The sequence below is a fragment of the Sapajus apella genome, unplaced genomic scaffold, assembly GCF_009761245.1.
Source record: "Sapajus apella isolate SASKATOON/1434 unplaced genomic scaffold, GSC_monkey_1.0 scaffold21, whole genome shotgun sequence".
Lineage (NCBI taxonomy): Eukaryota > Metazoa > Chordata > Mammalia > Primates > Cebidae > Sapajus > Sapajus apella.
Genome location: NW_022436961.1, coordinates 8,926,269 through 8,946,668, shown reverse-complemented (window position 1 = coordinate 8,946,668; position 20,400 = coordinate 8,926,269).

Below are 20,400 nucleotides of genomic sequence, written 5' to 3'. Positions count from 1 at the left end.
AAAGACAATAATATATTGATAAAAGAGATGACAAGACTAAAAAGTATGGGGAAAGATCACATTTAAACATTTTAATGCACAAATTGGTCACAGTACCCTGGGGGAAGCTTATTATGAGTTCTGGTTCATCTACCATTTGAGACTTTATTTTGAGTTAATTGGGCTTCCTGCTGAGATGACCTCAGCTGATGGATGCTGGGTTCTGCTATCTGATCCATTTGAAAGTGAAAGAGGAAAAGCTAATTTAAAAATATAATAATAAGTCTATGTAATGTGCCTGGTCAGCAGGTTTAACTGTATAGAAATGCTTCACTTTTAGGAAAGCTAAAAGAAGGGAACCAACTTAGAATGACTTAATAGACATGAAAGAAATGACATAAAAAAATGCCAGAGAATGTTGTTGACATAATTACGGAAACACTTTCACACCATCCATCTTTGTGTGAGTGCCCTAGTAAGTGAATTTCTAGTTGTAGCTATTTTATGCAATTGAATCTGGCTGCCACGTCTTGGTTACAGGAGCTCTGAGGGTTTTGCAAAGCTGTTGAGTGCTGTATCAATTAATAAACAATCAAATGTGTTGAAATCTAAGAAAATTGTGTGGCTTCTGGACAAGACTCCTCATTTACTCTAAGGTGCTAGATCAGAAGGACATAGGGTAAGCATATGATAAGCATGCCCTATAGATTGGAGACTTCTGGGCATGCCACCATTTTATTTCAAGAATAGAACCCATTTAAGTATAGCTATGAAAGAGAATATACACCAAGGCCCTTCATCAAATCTTTTGGATAATATCTGAGAAACTTTATGTCACACTTGAATTGCTTTCTAGTGAATATATATTCTTAGAAAACTCAGTAGGAGTGATGGGGACAGGAGGCAGAGAAATTCTAGGAAGAAAAGGGCAGTTCCCCGTGAAAATCCCACCCCCAGGCCAAAAAGCCTGAAACCATGGCCCAAAGTGAGAACTTCTATTCCTGTTTTCCAGTTCGAATGTTGCCTTTTCCTAAACCACCCATGGTGTCACCCCATCCTGTGCCTATAAAAACCCCAGACTCACCTGGTAGATAGGACTATGGCTGGATGTCAAAGAGAAGCATCTTGAATTCTTGACTTCAGAGGGACAGCTTGACAGTGTAACTTCAGAGAAGAATCTGGCTGGAGATTGCTGGACTTTGGGGGAAGACTACCTATCCCCTCCTACCCCATCCCCTTTTCGGCTCCCCTTCCCTATGAGAGCCACTTTTATTGGCAATAAAATTCTCCACATTTACCATCCTTCAATCCAGTTGTGCAACCTCACTTTTCCTGGATGTGGGACAAGAGCTTGGCAGCCATGAGTGTGGATACCAAAGACTGTCACACTGGCCCTTTGCCCTTGCTGGTGGAGGGCAGCTGTTCCATGTAACAAGGCAAAGGGACCACTGAACTATTAACATTTAAGCCATCCACGGATGGCAGAGCTAAAAGAGCACTGTAATGTGCCCTCTGGGGCTTCAGGAGTTGCAGACACCCCCACCTGGATGCTGCTGGGGGTCCCGCACAGAGTTTGCTGAAGCAGCTGGCCAATTCCAGTTCTCCTGCACTCCAATTCCTGCCTCATTTGCTCATGCACTCCCTCCCACAAGGAGTTGAGAGTAGCAGACTGAGTAAAGGAGGCACCCCTGCTACAAGTCCCACAAGGGGTCAGGGAAATATCCTGCTTCAGAAGTGATTCTCTCTTCCAAAATCAAAAAGATGTAAAGCATATGACACACAGTTACACAGACACATTTTTTAGAAGTGTTATTTTGTGTTTAGGGGCAGTGGATGGGTGTGCCTGTGTGTGTGTGTGTGTGTGTGTGTGTGTGTGTGTGTGTGTGGCAACTCTTTATATGTACGTCCAAAATATCAACTGATAACTGAATGTGGGTAAAACTAAACTCACAATGGCCTTTCAGGAAAGGATCTCACCTTTATCTAAGTGCCTCATTGCACTATTTTTGACATTTCCAAAATGGGTGCTTCACATGGGCCCCAAGCTCCAGAGTCATTGTCAGCGAGTTTGTGACATGTACACCGTCTGTCTCTCCTGCCCTGACTGCCACTGGGTTTTCCCTGTTGTTTTCGAGGCTCCTGGCAGGAGGTCTACACTGGCAAAGACACTGACAGTATTCATTGAGAAAGGCCACACTCTGGGCTGGTTCCTCCCACACCCCTCCTCCCTCCGACTTCAGTTTTTAGGATGCCAGAAGGAAGCCCAGCTTGAAATAGAATTTGGGATAATGGTTTTCTATATTTCTGTGACATGTGTTGTCACATAAACCCTGAAGCAGGTTGTTTTGCTTATGCTTGGACTCTCCCAAAATCATGTAATGAAAAAAATTCAGGCAGCTTCTGGTCCTCAAATCTCTGATTCCGGCAGCTACAACCAAGTCCCTAAGATGGGTGAAGGCCCTCACTCCCAAGTGCCTTCTATTCTACTGCTCTTTCTGACAGACTCCCCCTAGTCAAATGCCTTTCACCCTTATGCACTTGTATTTTAATTTTTAAATTACATATCAATTACAGACAAAAGATCATTTATGTTATTATTTAAGTGATATTCCAGCACCAATCCCTCTGGTACCCTTATGAGTACCCTTATGAGTTTTGCATGTTTTAAGCTACATATCAATAAAGATTATAATAAATGCTCGTCTGTGACTTGCTTATTTTACTCCTCACTTTGTTAAATTCATCACTCAATTTCAATGTGTTTGATTATATTGTTATCAAATGATAAATTTGCCTTGCATATCTGAGAAAAATAGCTTGTTCATTATGCATTATTCTACTTATATATTGCAGAATTTGATTTTCCAACATGTGTTTAAGATGCACTTACCTATATTCATGAGTGAGCTTGGGCTCCAGTTTTCCCATATTGTACTATGTGTTTTCTTGTTTGGGAATCAAAAACTCCCTTGTGTCTCTGTTACTTTCCTGCTCTAAATGAGAATATTTAATGTGATGTCTTTGACCTCTTTAATTGCTGTATTTTAGAGGTGGTGGAAGAGGCTGGACGTAACTTACCTCTTTCAGTTAATAGTTCACCAGAATGTGAGGATCCATATGTTTTCCTATGGAAAGTTGTGAAAATCAACTGATTTCTAGATTTCCAGGTATAAACTCAAGTTTCAACGTTGAGTTGTCTTCATGAGAGAGGGTATGAATGTCTTTCATGTGTGGTGAGAAGAGTGAAAGGCATATTTAGTGACCAAAAGTGTTAACCTGTAAAACCTGCAGACTAATCATTAAATTAATTTCCTGTTCTTTCCAGCTCTTAGCCAGGCTGTGTTTTCTGACCTCCCTAACAAGTAAATAGGGCCATGTAGCAAACTTCTAGCAATAAAAGTTGAGAAGAAAGTTATGAACATAATTTCTAAACTTGTATCCCCAAACTCTTTTATGGATAATTCTCTATGCTCTTTTCTCTTTGACATGATGCCAACCAACAAGCATGATCACATTTCTGTCATGGTTATGTTACCAAAACACCAGGCGTAGTCTAGATTCTGTTGCCTGGGGCACAGAAGTCCAATTACTAAGACAATGAGTGTTGTCAGAAAAGAAGGCTTTTTTGGGTGCTGCAGCCCAGGAAGTGGGAGATCATTCTCAAATCCATCTTCTCACTGGCTAAAATTAGGCATTTATATCGCAGGAAAGAAATGTAATTATATGAGGGAAAATAGGAATTAGAGAGGGGTAGGGAAGAGAAATTGATTAAAATGAATTAAGGAGAGGAAAGGAACAGGAGTTGTAAAACAAGAATCATGATGTATGAGGGGTCTGACAGATCATTGTCTGGATGCAGTGATTTGGTAAGTTTCAGTTCCTTGATACTATGTGGGATGCCTGAGAGTTGGTTCCCTGAGGAAGGAACTCAGAAAACATAAATGTAAGTCTCAGGCTTTAAGATGAGGAGGATCAATTTCTGTCTATATCCCAAAATCAGTAATTATTGGTTCTATGGGGCCACTTGGGCCAGATTCAGTTCAAAGATGATAGAATGTATATTCTTAAGTCTGTAGTCCAGGGGTAGGTGATCTGCAAATCAGAAACACTTATTTAACACATCACGTAAAAAATTTCTATTAATCCTTCTATTAATCCACTGGGATAATAAAGTATATCTATAAGAATAGCTCTATTACCTGACTAATATCCTTCTATTTCTTTCTATTTGCCTTCAACAACTTCAGAAGCCTAGAAGGCAAGCTAGATTTTATGACTTTAATCTACATTTCTCTTAATATCTATATCTATCTATCTATATATATATAATATATATATTATATATATATATCCTTTCTCTTTTGCTATGTTGAATTCTAGATAATTTCTTCCTGTCTATCTCTCACTTCATGGAATATCTCTTTACATATTTCTAACCTGCTAAGGGGTTCCAAAATACAGTTAGATAGAAGGGATATATGTTACCACCCAATAGTATAGTAGGGAAATCATAGCTAACAATTATTTGTTGTATATTCCAAAATAACTAGGAGAGAAAAATTGTAATGTTTCAATATAAAGAAAAGATAAATGTTTGAGGTGATGAATATTCCAAGTACTCTGATCTGATTGTTACACATTGTAGGCATCTATCAAAATATCAGAAGTACTTCCAAAATGTGCTCAATTATTGTAGAACTACAAAGCATTTTAAATAATTATAATGTATTATTTATTTCTAAATGTTTTGTTAGATTTAAATTTTTCTTGGTGTTCAATTTTTTCATATATTACTTTATACCCTTTAATGTCCTAAAATACATTAGGTCTTCATATTTTGCAGTAAAATTCTGAAAATTATTTGAGTGTCTAATTTTACAGTCTTTTTTCCAATGATTCTCCCTCAGCAATGGCCTGTTGATGTGCAAGTGTTGTGACGATGTTACTGAGAAATGGGCTGGCTACCTGATACACATAGAAGCCAATATATGCTTCTTGGAATACTATATGCATATTTGGAATACTATGGTAGTGGTTTTTGAGAAAAGAAAAGGATTTACTGTGAGTCTACTGGCAAGGAGATAGGAGGCAACATTCAAATCTGTCTCCCTGAGCTGGCAGGGGAAGGAAGGTTTTATAGGCAGAGAGTAGCAATGAGAGAGATAGGAAAATACAAGGAGATGTGATATGATTAGATCATGCCAAGAGGTGGTGATGGGTCCTTGGCTCTTAAATCTGAAAGAAACAACAAACAAACAAAAAAAGCAAAAAACAAAACAGGGCTCTCCACTGCTTCTTAATTTGTTCCCCTTTCTGCAATCCAGGCATTTAGATTCCCTATGTGGTTGACTTTTTGTTCTGGCTAGCTCTCTCTGTGGTCGTGAATTGGGCAAGCTTGGTTCACCTGCATACCTTCAGGCTGCTTGACTTGCAACCTGGGGATCCATGGCAACTGAAAAACAACTCACCATTTTATTACATTCTATCATTGACAGAGCTGAAGCAGATTGAACTGGTTCTGCAATTACAATTGTCATCATGTTTTCAAGCTCCTTTTCCCCTGTATGTTTGCTGTCTGAGTTTCTATATCTAGAGTGTCTTCTTTGAAAGGAGAATTTAAATTTGCTTCTGTCGAGTCCATGAGGACACCATCAACCCAAGGCCACTTTGGGATGAAGCATTCAATTTAAGATTATTTTACTTTGGTGTTGTGGGAGTAATTGACTTATATGAATTTTATCACCAAAAGTACGCGCAAGTAGGTTTGTGGTAAGAATTCCTATTAGACACATTTTTTTTTCTTTTTCTTCCCTTCACCACCTTCCACAAAAATCAAGATTAAGAACTAATTCTCTGTCTCCCTCTGCAGGAAGGGTTTTTGTTGTTTTCACTTACAAAATTTTTGAAGTGTTTCTTTGTTTTGATCGGCAGGATGGAATGCAGAAAATCTTAGCTTTATACAGGGTTCTGTAACCCAGTTTTCCTCCTTGTTCATGCGTTGGTTTTGCATCCTACATTTTCCTCGTGCTGTCCATCAAGATCACACTCCTGCCGTCTCTATCCACAAACGCTTCAGAGTGAATATCGGCTTCATAGTGTATTTGGCTTTCTATATTTCCACTTTTTTTCAGAATTTCTGTTCTTGGATGCTTTTCTTTACTTAAGTAACTGTCCGTTCATGTATTACAAAATATGCTATTCATATTTATCTAGGCTTTTATATGTTTGCTCCCAAGAAGTTTCTTGTAGAGACATCTAATTCCTTATTTATTAATAGACTATTTTTTTAGGGCAGTTTGAAGTTCACAGCAAAATTGAACAGAAGGTACAGAGATTCACAACTTGACCCCAGCATTCACACATGCACAAACTTCCTAATGTTTAACATCCCCCACCAGAGTGCTATAGCTGCTACAGTTGATCAACCTACATTGACACATGATTATCACAAGAAGTCCATAGTTTACATTAGGGTTCACTTTTGGTGTGGTATATTTTATGAGTTTTAACAAATGTATAAAGAAATGTATTCACCATTATAATATCATGCAGGGTAGTTTCATGGTCCTAAAACTCCTCTGTACTCCACCTATTCATCCCTCCCCAGTCTCCAACCTTTGGCAACCATTGGTGTCTCCATAGTTTTCCCTTTTTTCAAAATGTCTTATACTCTGAATCATGCAGCATGTAGCCTATTCTGATTGACTACTTGTACTTAGTAATATGCATTTAAGTTTCCTCCACATCTTTTTATGACTTAATAGCACATTTTTGCTAGTGATAATTCCATTAACTTAATATACCACATTTTATTTATCCATTCGCCTACTGAAAGAGATCTTGCTTGCTTCCAAGTTTTTGCAGTTTGAATAAAGTTGCTATCAACATCCATGGCTAGGTTTTTGTATGGATATGTTTTCAGCTAATTTGGGTAAATACCAATGAGCAAGATTGCTGGATATTATAGCAAGAGGATTTTAAGTTTTGTAAGAAGCTTAAACTATCTTCCAAGTGGCTGTACCATTTTGCATTCCAACCTGTAATGAATGAGAGTTCCTGTTCTCTACACCCTTTCCAGCATTCAATGTTGTTAGTGTTTTCAACATTGGCCATTCTGAAAAGTACGTAGTGTAATGCCTTATATTTTCAGAAATGGAATTGTCTCTCTCAGTTGTCATGAATAATAATAAACAGATATTTATGGTGGAGAGGAGGGAGGTTGCCTTAGTAGTAGTGATTCAGCTTCAACTAAGCCAGCCAAGCTCTATTGCTACTCCCACACAAATTCATATTTGTAGGCTTATTCTTGGAAACTATGAAGTGGATTAGTAAAATGATGACTGTACCTGGTGTTCCTGTGAGTAAATAGTGGAGTGCCCTGAAAGCAGAAAGCACTCAAGGAATGTTGAGTGATGACTGTGATGATGATTGCATCACTGGACTGAATAAGGTGATGATAAAATCTTGCTGGCAAATGTAACAAATGGTGAAAATGCAAATGTTTGTGGATATGGAGATTGTTCAAGATTGCTTGTAGAGGAGGATATATGGAAAAAATCCACAGGGAGCAGTACCACTTAGCATCATCTTATTCAAGGACGTTCAAACCTAATGGGAGAGATAAAATAATTTAAAATGCACTTTAAATGTTATTTATTATCTACTTGGCTCCAAAATGTATTTTAGTTGAGACGCTCCTAATTTTTTTTCTGTTACATATATATATATATATATATATATATATATATATATATATATATATATGTGTGTGTGTGTGTGGCCTTGCTAAATGGGTCCAAATATTAGCCTTGGAGCTAGAAGGCCAATCCAAAAAACAAACTTCTCAATTTTTCTTCACACACAGGGGACATCTGCTGCTATTAGCTAATCAGCCCAAAACACAATTTGTTGCTTCACAAAAGTGGCAGCCTCTCCCTCCTCTGACAATGTCCACTTTCAGAAAGTCTCTTCTTATATTCCCAACCTTACTTAGCGAGTGACTATCATAAAAGATTCAGCCTCATTAAGCTGACATAAAAGATTCTGGTTAGTTTAAGAAAACAGACCCTTTAGAAGATGCTTCCACATGGGAATCCTGCTGAGCCCTGCCCATCAGAGCCAGATTCTTACTTTCTTTTGTTCGTAGAATATGCAGAGGACATACCCACATGTAATGAGCAGATCTAATCTTAAAAAGTGTGCTCACGAGTTTGCATACTAACAATAAGATTTATCTCCAGGTGGAGAGCTTGCAGGTAGCCTTTTATTTTCCAAGGTAGTTTTGAAAATTAGCAAATTAAATCATAACGTTTACATGGTACCGAAGTACCTAGTTTGAGGCATTGTTCTTTTTCCCTTTATGGATAAGAATATTTTAATAGATAGAAAAGGACAAAACCTGTTATTTCCTGGCTACTGGCAGCATGCCATCTCTTCCATCTAAAGTGATCAAAGACTGTAAACACCACATGACAGAGCAAGAGATCTTTTTAAAATAGTAGTGCTTTATTGCAGCTTTATGAAGCAGTAAAATTCTGCAGGCAACACATGTGAGATTTGGGTGTACTTGGGTCATTCTTGTCTTTCAGGCTGTAAATTATAGGATCAAAAGGAAGTAACTTCATAAAAATTTCAATCTCCTTTCCCTGAGCACACCAGTGTCGTGATGGTATTTAGCTCACCCAGTGGTGAGACTTTCACTATGAGCACTTTGTACTCATCGTCCAGATGAGAAAGGTCTTTGTTATTCCAAAATCTGGCCATTTGGAGGTTAAAGTAGCATGTTCATTATGGCCAAAGGCATGGTTTATATGAGCTGCAAGGAGGGTATCATGTAACCAACGTTCTCTAATAAGGGGAGATAGATGCAAACCATGAAAATAATTCATATCACATATGCACTTTTCATACTGTGTTTATGAAACCCAAAATGTTTTAACTGACTATGCTTGCTCTACAGTCAATTAGCTCAATTCCATACTAAACACGTCATTTCCTTTTACGTATGTTTAAATGCCCCAATTCAGGCTTATAAGTGTTCTCAAAACTACTCAGGAAATTTTCCTGGGAGGATAAAAGATTAGTTAATTTGTAGTAAAAATAGATATAAAAATTATAACACAGTAAAGAGCTTAGGGATATCTCCAACTCATAATTTGATAGTTCTCCCTATTCTTCTAGCTAACAAAGTTCATACCCTGATTCACAATTTTTCTTAGATCTTATTGCCTATTATTTGTAGCGATAGACACATGAAACATACTGTCTTAGTCAGTTTGGACTGCTATAACGAGTGTACCATAGACTGGGTGGCTTGTGAAACAAACATTTTTTTTCTGAAAGTTTGTAGCTTGGGAAACACAAGATCAAGATGCAAGCAAATCTGGTGTCTCATTAGGGCCCTCTTCTTGATTTGCAGGTAGCCATCTTTTCATTGTATCCCCACAAGGTAGAGAGCAAATAGTAAGCAAATTTCTCTTATATCTCTTGATACAAAGGCATGCATTTCATTTATTCATAAGGGTTTTACCTTCACAGCCTAATTACCTACCAAAGGCCCCACTTCCAAACATCATCTCATTGGAAATTAGCCTTCAACATATATATTTTTGCATGCAGAATACAAACATTCAGTCTACAGCACATTTTATGTCCCATTAACGTATTTTCAATACTATCCTTACTAAAAGAGCTAAAGTGAATAAGTTGGCTTTTAATTATGTCCTCCAAAGCTCAGAAGAGTTCTGGGGAATACAATGTGGTTTTAAATTTCATGTCTTCATTTCCTACAATTCCTAATCAATTCCTGAGGAGCAAGTTTTTGGGATTGTATGTACTTTCCACGTTCATATTCTTCCTTCTTCATCTGCAACCTTCATGTAGTTACTGTTTTGATCATTTCCTTCTTTTGACCATTTCAATATCTCTACTAGCCCTGTTCAATATGCCTTTATTTCCTACATTTGTCCACAATTTAATATTTTAAAACTCTTTCCAATTAATTCCTCCACCTTCTTCCGTAGATACTACTTAATCTCCTCTGTTACCTCAAAATGATAAGATACTCCTTCCCTTTCTATATAGAAACCAGAAAATAAGGCAGCCTGTTTATCAGATTTCTCAATACCCTCTGCCTTCTCCAAATCCTTGTTTTATCCACTTTATTTAACAAAAGTACATAGTATCAATTCAGCTCTCATATTACTTCAAACTGCTTTACTTTCAGAACTTTTGCTCTCTGTCTATCTAGAACAAAAATCAATAGCCCATTTCCTCTTATTCTACTGCCAGATGGAGAGAATAAAATATGTTTATTGATATAACTTCAATTAATTACTATGTACGTCACCCAGGACTATAATGCTAATCATCAGCCTAGATGTTTTATTCTTCTCAACTTAATGTTCCCCTTGTCCAAGGTGAATCTTAAGTGCTTCTTTGCTTTTTCAAACCCTTTCCCCAACACCTTACTCTTAGCAATTTACTTCAACTTGATCTCCCTCATTTTCTTCTGCATCACTACGATTTGAGTCATAAACTTATTCTTTTCTGTTTTTTACCTAAACTTCAGAAAGAATTTCCACACTTTCTCAAGATAAATGTTTAACTGGTGCATTTATCAATTATTCTTTTTATTAAATCTTCAGTTGTAAAACTGTAAACCTGACAACCCTTTATTATTTATAAACATACTCAAGACTTTTTTTATTTAAATAAATAGCGTTCTTGAGTCTCTGTTTCCATCAAGCTAACTTTTCATTTTATATTCCCTTCATTTATAAACTCCCAAAATGACACAGGAAAAATCCTGTGTCATTCTCATACCGTCAAGTTTACATGGCTATCTACCCATCCACTCTGCCTTTTCTCCTGCATGACAAGAAAGGAGTCTATGTTCCTATCTCATGTGACTCTACATTTTCTTTGGCTCCCATACTATCCTACATAAGATACACAATAGGAAAAATATTACCTCTTTCTGCTGTATTAACATTTTTCCTCTCTACTGTATTATTCTCCAAACCACATTATAAAAATATAGCGTTTATAAGAAAACAATAACCTCCCTTTCCTCACATACCTGTCCAGCTACCATTCAATGTCTTTACTCCTTTACCCAGAGAAATGAGGAAGAATTTTCTAATTTTATGTCATGATTTGCTTACCACTGACCATTTTCTCAAGCTACTGTGATCAGGCTCCTGTCACGAGCCTGCTCAGGCTGCCAGAACAAAATACCACAGATAAGGTGGCATAACTAGTAGACATCTATCTATTTTCTCACAGTCCTGAAGGCTGGAACTTCATGAACATGGTGCTGGCAAATTTGGTTTCTGGTAAGGACTCTCTTCCTAGATGGTAGATGGCCACCTTCTTTCTATGCCTTCACACAGCCTTCTATGTGTGTAGAAAAAGAGAGAGAAAGAGAATGAGAGAGAGAGAGAGAGAGAGGGAGAGAGAGATCTTCCATTTCTTATAAAGACATCAGTTCTATCAGATAAGGCCTGATACAGTTTGGCTGTGTCACTACCCAAATCTCACCTTGAATTGTAATAATCCCTAGGTATCAAGGGCAAGTCCAGGTGGAGATAATTGAATCACGGAGGTGGTTTCCTCCATATTGTTCTCCTGATAGTGAGTAGTCTCATGAGATCTCATGGTTTTATAGCTTTGTGCAGCTCCCTGCACGAGCTCTCTTGCTTGATGCCATGTAAGATGCAATTTTGTTTCTCTTTTGCCTTCGGTTATTCTCGTGAGGCCTCCCCAGGCATGTAGAATTGTGAGTCCATTAAACCTCTCTCCTTTATAAATTAGGAAAAGGAAAAAGAAAGGAAATACCTTTTCTTTGTGAAGTTTTGGGTATGTCTTTATTAGCAGCATGAGAACAGTGTAATATGAGGCCACACCCTTATGACCTCATTTAATGTTAGTTATCTCCATAAAGGTCCTATCTCTATGTACAGTCACAGTTGGCATTGAAGTTCAATCTGTAACTTTGGGGAATCATGGTGCATAATTCTGTCCAAAACTCTACCTCCCTGAAACAGCTCTTCTAAGCAGCTTCCATTTTTATGTCCTAGTGTTTTTTTTTTTCTGTCTTTGTCTTACTCCACCTGTTCATGTCACTTAACATAGTTGACTACTTTGTCCATCCTGAAATACTTTATTATCTTTGTATTTCATTTTATTAAGGTGTTTTATTTCTTAAGATTCCATCTGTGTCCTTACCTTTATAGTAAATCAGCTTTAATCAAAGTCAATTGTTAATTACTTGGCAGAACTTTTGCATCATTTTCATGTTTGATCCACTTTATCTCTAGATATTTGACACTCCAGGTTGGAGGTTGACAAAGAATGACCTATGAACCCTAGATAGTGTTCAAGATGATCTATGGGTGCAGGAAAATATTCATATTTATTTATTCGTTATGGAGACATGGTCTTTCTCTCTCACCCAGGCTGGAGTGCAGTGGCATGATCATTGCTCACTGCAACCTTAAACTCCCAGGCTCAAGTGATCCTCTCACCTCAGCCTCCCAAGTAGCTTGGACTACAGGGGTGCACCGTCACACCTGGTTATTAGTTTATTTTTTATTTTTTGTAGAGATGGGGTCTCACTGTGCTGCCCAGGCTGCTGCTGTCAAACTCCTTGTCTCAAGTGATCCTTCATGATGTGAGCCAAGATGCCCAATCCAGGAAAAATATTTAAAACTTTAACTTATATGTGTTTTTATGTTTAAAAATTAGGCATTACAAAAGTTAATTTTATGGATTTATGGGCACCCTTATAAGTTTCATTGGTCATGTGAGATTCAGGATTGGACTGAGAGAAGAATGGGAGTGTCTCCATGCAGGTGGTTGTCAATGGTGGGTTCCCCTATTCTGTCATTTTCAGTACCTTGAGAAATAGTTTAATAAATATGCTCACCTAAGTGGATTTAAGCAATATATTTAAACTACATATTAAAATACTGACAATGATTTACAGTAAGATAATGGGTATTTTGTACCATGAAGAGTTTGCTTATTTTATGGCAAAGAGCTTCAAAATTTTTTAAAAAAACTTTATTTGTAAAAGAAAAAATATTATAAATTCGTGTGTCCTGCCACCCAACAGATATTAACAGATACACACACACACACACACACACACACACACACACACACACACACACACTGAGCAAAAAGAAAATGAAGTTTTCCAAAAAATAAAATTTATTTTATGGAAATAGTATCATTTTTAAAGTGAATTGGAAGTTTTTCTTAGTTAAGTGACTTATTTACTAAAACAAATGTGTTTTATATTTAAATCTTTTATATCAGAGGTTTTAAAAATAACTAGGAAACAAAGTGTTGTAATATATTTTATTAAAGACCTGGACCCAACCCAAATGCCCTTCGACGATAGACTGGATAGGGAAAATGTGGCACATATACACCATGGAATATTATGCAGCCATCAAAAACGATGAGTTTGGGTCCTTTGTAGGGACATGGATGAACCTGGAAACCATCATTCTTAGCAAACTGACAGAAGAGCAGAAGATCAAACACTGCATGTTCTCACTCATAGGCGGGTGTTGAACAATGAGAACACATGGACACAGGGAGGGGAGCACTACACACTGGGGTCAGTTGGGGGGAAATAGGGGAGGGACGGTGGGGGGTGGGAAGCTGGGGAGAGATAGCAAGGGGAGAAATGCCAGATGTAGGTGATGGGGAGGAAGGCAGCAAATCACACTGCCACATGTGTTCCTATGCAACAATTTTGCATGTTCTTCACATGTACCCCAAAACCTAAAATGCAATAAAATAAATAAATGAGAATGAAAAAAAAATAAAATAAAAAATAAAAATATAAAAAAAATAAACTTCTTAATTAAAAGTTTAGCATGTTTAGAATCATGATTTGCAATTTGAATTGGAAAATATGCATGATGATTTACTAAGTACAATTGATAATACAGTTTTTAAATATGGGCTCATATATCCTTGTCACTTGCATGTTCATCTATGACAGCCATTTAGACTAAAAATTACTTAACATAATCTTTATCAAAATCACAGCTGATATTTTCATGGGAAATTACCAAGCTGTTGCTTAAACTCATCTGAGAATTGAAAAGACCCAGAATAGAAAAAAAATAAAAGTCCTGAAAAATAACAAAATTGGAAGCCTCATTCTTCCTTACCTCAAAATGTACCGCAAAGATCCCATAATCAAGACGGCATAAGGACGGCCATACAGATCAATAGAACAGAATTGGGATTCCAGAAACCAGTTCTTATAATTATGTTCAACTGATTTTCAACAAAAGTGCCAAGGTCATTGAATGGGGGAAATAATGATATTTTGAATGAACAGTTCTGGGACAGCTGGATATCCACAAGCAAAGAACAAATTTGGACCTCTGCCATTGACATACACAAACATTAACTTAGAAAGAATCATAGACCTAAATATAAGACGGAAACTGTAAAAATCTTAGAAGAAACGTGGGTAAATCTGTGACATTAGATTAGGTAGTTGTTTCTTAAATACAAAACCAAAAGCACAAATGATACACAAATAATTAATTTCATTAAAATAGAAAATTTTTGAACTACAAATAAGACCATCAGAAAAATATTAGGACAAACCCCAGAATGGAGAAAGTGTTTGCAAAAATATATCCAATAAAGGATTTGTATCCAAAATATACCAAGAATTATTGCAATTCAGTAAACAAAGGCAACTCAATTAAAAATGGGCAAATAATTTAAATAATTATTTCTGTAAGGAAAACATAGAAATTTCTAGTAAGCATATGAAAAGATGCTCAACATTCTTAGTAATTAGGGAAATAAAAATCACAAGCATAAAAGACCACTTTACATCCACTAAGAGGCTGTAATAAAAAAGACAAGTAATAACAAATGTTGGCAAGGGGATAAAAATTGGGAATCTCTGCTGATGTTTATATAAAACAGTGTAGCTGCTTTGTAAAATGCTATAGCAATTTCTTCAAAATGTTAAAAATAGAGTTACCATATTATTCAGAAAGTTTCTGCTAGATACACACATACACACATACATATGTATATATACACATACATATAGACACACACACACAAACAAGAGAAAAGAAACACATGTCCATGCAAAAACTTACATGTAAGTGTTTATAACAGCATTATTTGTAATCACTAAAATGTAGACACAGATCAAAAGTCCATAAATTGATTAATTAATAAATAAAACACAGTCTAAGTATCCATTGGGATGTTATTGAACAATAAAAAGGCATAAACCACTGATATCTGCTATAACACAGATAAACCTTAAAAGTACGTTAAGTGAAGGGTATCAGTCAGCCCACATAGGGTAGGATCTCATTTATAGTAAATGTCTAGAACAGGCAAATCTTATAGAGACAAAAGGTAGATTAGTGTTTGCCTAGTGGGTGTGGGTAAAGGAATTGGAATTTTTTTTAAGGAGGACAGAAATATTCTAAAATTAAATTATTGTGGTAATGGTTGCACAACCCTGCAAATATACTAAATAAGATTGAATTTTGCACCTTAACATGATTTGTACAGTTTATGAATCACATTTCAATAAAGTTGTTTAGAAACCAATCATGAATCAAACTTTAAAATTAGATATTTGAATACATCACATTGTTGTAATTAAGCATTTTCATATTGTAAAAATATGAATATATAGTTTCAATAATATAAAAACACAAAATTGAAACAACATAAATACTATAAAATTGAAAGCTAAATGGCATTTATTTCATGCTTATTTCACCATTTTTAAAGCTTTATTAAATTGAAAAATTGTATAACGTACACATTAGGAAATGTGTTCACATTTTGTTTCTGAATTAAAAAGAATTATAGAACGAGATGATTCTTTCTGAGTGTCTCACTTTCTCAATTGCTAGAGAAAAATCCATGTTCCTGATTAATGTCCCCATATGGAGATAATTCCACTTTACTAACATACCTGCCTTCTTAGCAGACCTTGTCCCTCTGTCTTTCACCAGAAACGAGAGAATTCTTTTCTGAGACAATTTTAGAAGGCTGACAGGCATGACTAAGTTTCTTCTGCGTATCTTTTTTGCATTTTATTACCTATGGAGAAAGAGTGATTCTGGTTTGTTCTCTGCCCCATGAGATGAAACTCAGTTAAAAATTGCAAGATCGAGGCTAGGAGTTCAAGACCAACCTGGGAAACATATTGAGACCCTGCCTCTAAAACAAACATTTGAAAAATCAGCTGGGCATTGTGGCATGTGCCTATAGTCCTAGCTATTTAAGAAGATTGAGCCTCATAGTTTGAGGCCAAAGCCTGTGAGCTACAGACTCACAGCTGCTCTCCAGCCTGGAGACAGAGGAAGATCCTTTCTTTAAAAAACAGGAAATTTAAGTTTATGAAATATTAGGAAGTATGTTGAGGTAAAATACTAGAAAGTAAAATACTAGAAAATATATTCATAAAAAATACATTTTCCAATCAGTTTAATCTATTCTAAGACTGTTTTTAACTCTTACACCCATATTTTAATTACTCCAAACACTAGTGGGGAATAAGGGCATGACATTCCCTCAAAGTCCAGTAGCGTGCCACAAATGGTTTTTGTTTAAGTACAGTAAAAGCATCATCTGTCCAACCAAACCATAGAATAGTCCATTTGGAGATAGGATTGTCACTGGAGAGTGGTAGGATAGGGTGGCCGTAATTGTTGGCAGTAGTATAAAAGAGAAGCTGCAGTATGACTAGGTATGAAGCACAGAACAAACCGTGTGCAAAGAGAAGAGCCATATCCACCTAGGAGGACAGCCAAGGGTTTGAGTTGGGAAGTTCGACACTGAGCAATATCTCTGTATCTTTCTGCAACACGTGGGAAACACTTTCCTTAGTAGATATATTTTCTGTGAGATAAAAAATATCCGACCTTGGCAGGTTGGCTTTCTGGGGAGCAATTTTACATAGGATTGATTAAACATAGCACAAGTGTTCCCTGCATGGCATCTACAGTGACAGACACACAGTCAAATTTGACATCGAAGAGGAAAACCTCACAGAAACCCAAAAGTTGTGAATTTCTTGGACACATGACATAGCAGCAATCTGGGAGACACTTGCAGAAATTCTCTGGTAGAATATGAGTTGGGAGTGACTATGAGGAACTACTAGAGGGTAGAGAAAGAACCACATGAAAAAAATAAGAAGGAACAATTTTCAGGGCTTTTATAGGAACAGAATACAGAATAGTGTCTGATCCTGCTAACCAGGTCTTAAAAACACATAACTCATAGGAATGCAGGAAGAGTATTCAGAGGACTATTGCCTCAGGAAGAAGGGATTATTAGCCCTAGACAAAATTCTTTTTTGATTCTACCTTATGAAGTTTAAAACCAAGATGTAAAAGGATCAAACTACAATGTCTCAAATAAAAATATACTGGATATAATCAATGACAGATTAGACATTTGCAGAAGAAAATATTAGTGAACTTGAAGACATAAGAGTAGAAATGATCACAAGTGATATGCAAAAGGAATTTTAATTCTAAATATGAAACCTAAAAGTATAAACTTTCTAGAAGAAAACAAGGGAAAAAATATTTGTGAACTTGGATTAAGCAAACTTTTATTGTTTTAGGTATAACACCAACAGCAAAAGCATGCTGTATAAAAGAAAACCTTGATACATATATGAAGATACATATATACATATATATATATACACCATGTAATAAATGTGTGTATATATATATACAACATACATATATTAAAATATGTCAAATCATGTACTTTAAATACGTATTATTTACTTCTGTCAATTATACCTCATTAAAGCTGTTTTTAAAAATTACCATGATGGTGACATTGACAAAAGATTCAGTGCTATTGTGAAGATTAAAGACTAATTGGAATAAGTTCAAAACAGAATGAAGGGAGAGAAACTAAAGACAATGAGTATAGCTGTAGATAGTTAATCAATATCTGATTCTCTACCCTTCTGGGCACAAAGGAAGATTGCAATTTCTTGTCCCCTTGGACTTAGGCATAGCCTTGTGGCTTGTTTTGGCCCATAAACTACTGTCAAAGTAACAGGCATCACTAAATGCTGATTCTTGAACTTCAGCCAATTCTTCTTCCTACATCAAAGTGGAAGCATAAGTTTATATAAAGGTATAATAGATCAAAATACTTTTGCCTGCTTCATCAACATTTGGAGCTGCATTTTGTTGTTTCCTGGATCTACAGCAAATTTTAGGTGAATTTAAAGTAACTTACTGTTGTGCTAAGCCACTTGCCCCAGCATAACTTGGTTAATCTTTACTGATATAACTGTGCTTTCAGAAATTTTTGCTATAAAGGGAAGTAGAAAGATGAGGCAATAGCAAGAAGAGCATGTGGAATCAGGGGTGGTTTTTTTTTCTTTCTTTCTTTCTTTTTTTTTTTTTTTTTTTAGTAAGGTGGGAGTTGCTAAAACATTTTGCAAAAAGTTACTAAGTAAAAGATTGTAACATTTAGTTAGAGCTGTTACTATCCCCAACACCAGTTATTCAGAAAAAGAAACCCTTTCCTTTAGGAAGATGACCTTCAGCTTCCACTTGTCCCCTAGCCAGACAATATTGTACAATAAAAAAAATTATATGGTTATGCCTGGTGGCCCTATATCCAAGTCATAGGGAAAAAAGTCAGAAAAATCATTCACATTGAAATAGAATTAGCAATACAGTGCATTGGTACAGTTGCACAGAAGTTGGCAGATTTATTGGTAAGAGAGTTAATTATTTTATTATATAAATACGTGCTGATTGTTTGGCACATTCCAGGAAATATTCCAAGAGCTTGGGGTGCAGAAGTGAATAAGACGTAGAAACAGCCTCGCCGTTATGAAGCTTGCATTGTAGTGGGGTGGAGGGGAGGACAGAGAGGGCCAATACAAAATAAATCAAATCTAATCAAATAGATACAATTTTTAAATTAACAAAATAAATACATAAAACAGAATTACATTTTGTGATATATTAGAACTTATAAGTACTATGAAAAGAAATAAGAGAAATAGAAGAGATGTGGGGAAGAGGTATGTAATATGGACCTTTTTTTCTGGGTGTATATTTCCTCAGTGAAATAAAAAGTGTCAGCAACAGCAGAGGATAAGATGTATTAAAATTTGAGATGGGACAGAAGATATGAAATAGCAATCTGAGAGTGTGGGCAAGCGACTTGATTGGGGCATGTGGTAGAATTGTTGGGCAGCACTGAAGGACCACTTGCTATTCAAAGTAATAAAATTGAAATAAATCTAATCCACATGATACATGTTTTTCTCCAAGCATCTTCAGCTGAATAGGCACAAATAGTGAAATGTGGATAATGGATTAGATTTGACCTGTATTTGGGGTCAGTTAATTCCTAATAACTCAGGCTCTAAACCTCAGGAGCATTTGGCCCCAGCTTTTAAATCTACTTTTGATATTCAATCAATAACTTAGTTATTCAATTATTCATTCATTCCTTCAACTCATATGTATTGATTGTCTATATTGTTCATGGTACTATGGCAAATATAAAAATATTTCTTGCCCTCAGAAAATATAATGCAATATAACATAATATAGCACAGTACTATACCACCGCACAACAAAACAAAACATAGCATGTAATTTTGCTGGAGAAACCATCTATGTACCATGCAGGTTAAGCACTATAATAAAGGAACACATCATAGTAGTACAAAAGAGAGGTGGTGGATTGGGTGTGTGGTAGAAGAAAACTTCCCAAGAAGAGATGTTTAAGATACATCTTATAGGAATTTAATGGATTAGCTCAAAGGCAGCATTATGGTTAGAGCAAATAGCATGTAAAAGCAATCATGAAGTGGGAGAGGATAGTACATTTAGTTGAACTGATATTAATAGCTGAACTTTAAAAGATCAAAGTTTCTGGGCGTGAAGCGGTATCCAATGAGGAATGAGAAAGGAGAGACAAGCAGGGATCAAATAATGAAGAAACACATCCCATATTAAGAATTGGAAAATTCTCAATCTAAGTGCCCATCAACTAGTGTGTGAATAAAGAAAATGTCATCTATATACACCATGGACACCAGGGAATATTATTACTCAGCCATAAAAATGATTGAAATGACATCTTTTGCAGCAACTTGGATGAAGCTGGAGGTCATTATTCTAGGTGAAGTAACTCCAGAATGGAAAAACAAATATCATTATCGTCTCACTTATAAGTGGGAGCTAAGCTACAGGGATGCAAAGGCATAAGAATGATGTGATGGATTTTAGGGTCTCAGGGTGGAAGAAGATAGGAGCGGGGTGAGGGACAAAAGGCTACATGTTGGGTGCAGTGTGCACTGCTTGGTGATGAGGGAACCAAAATCTCAGAAATTACCACTAA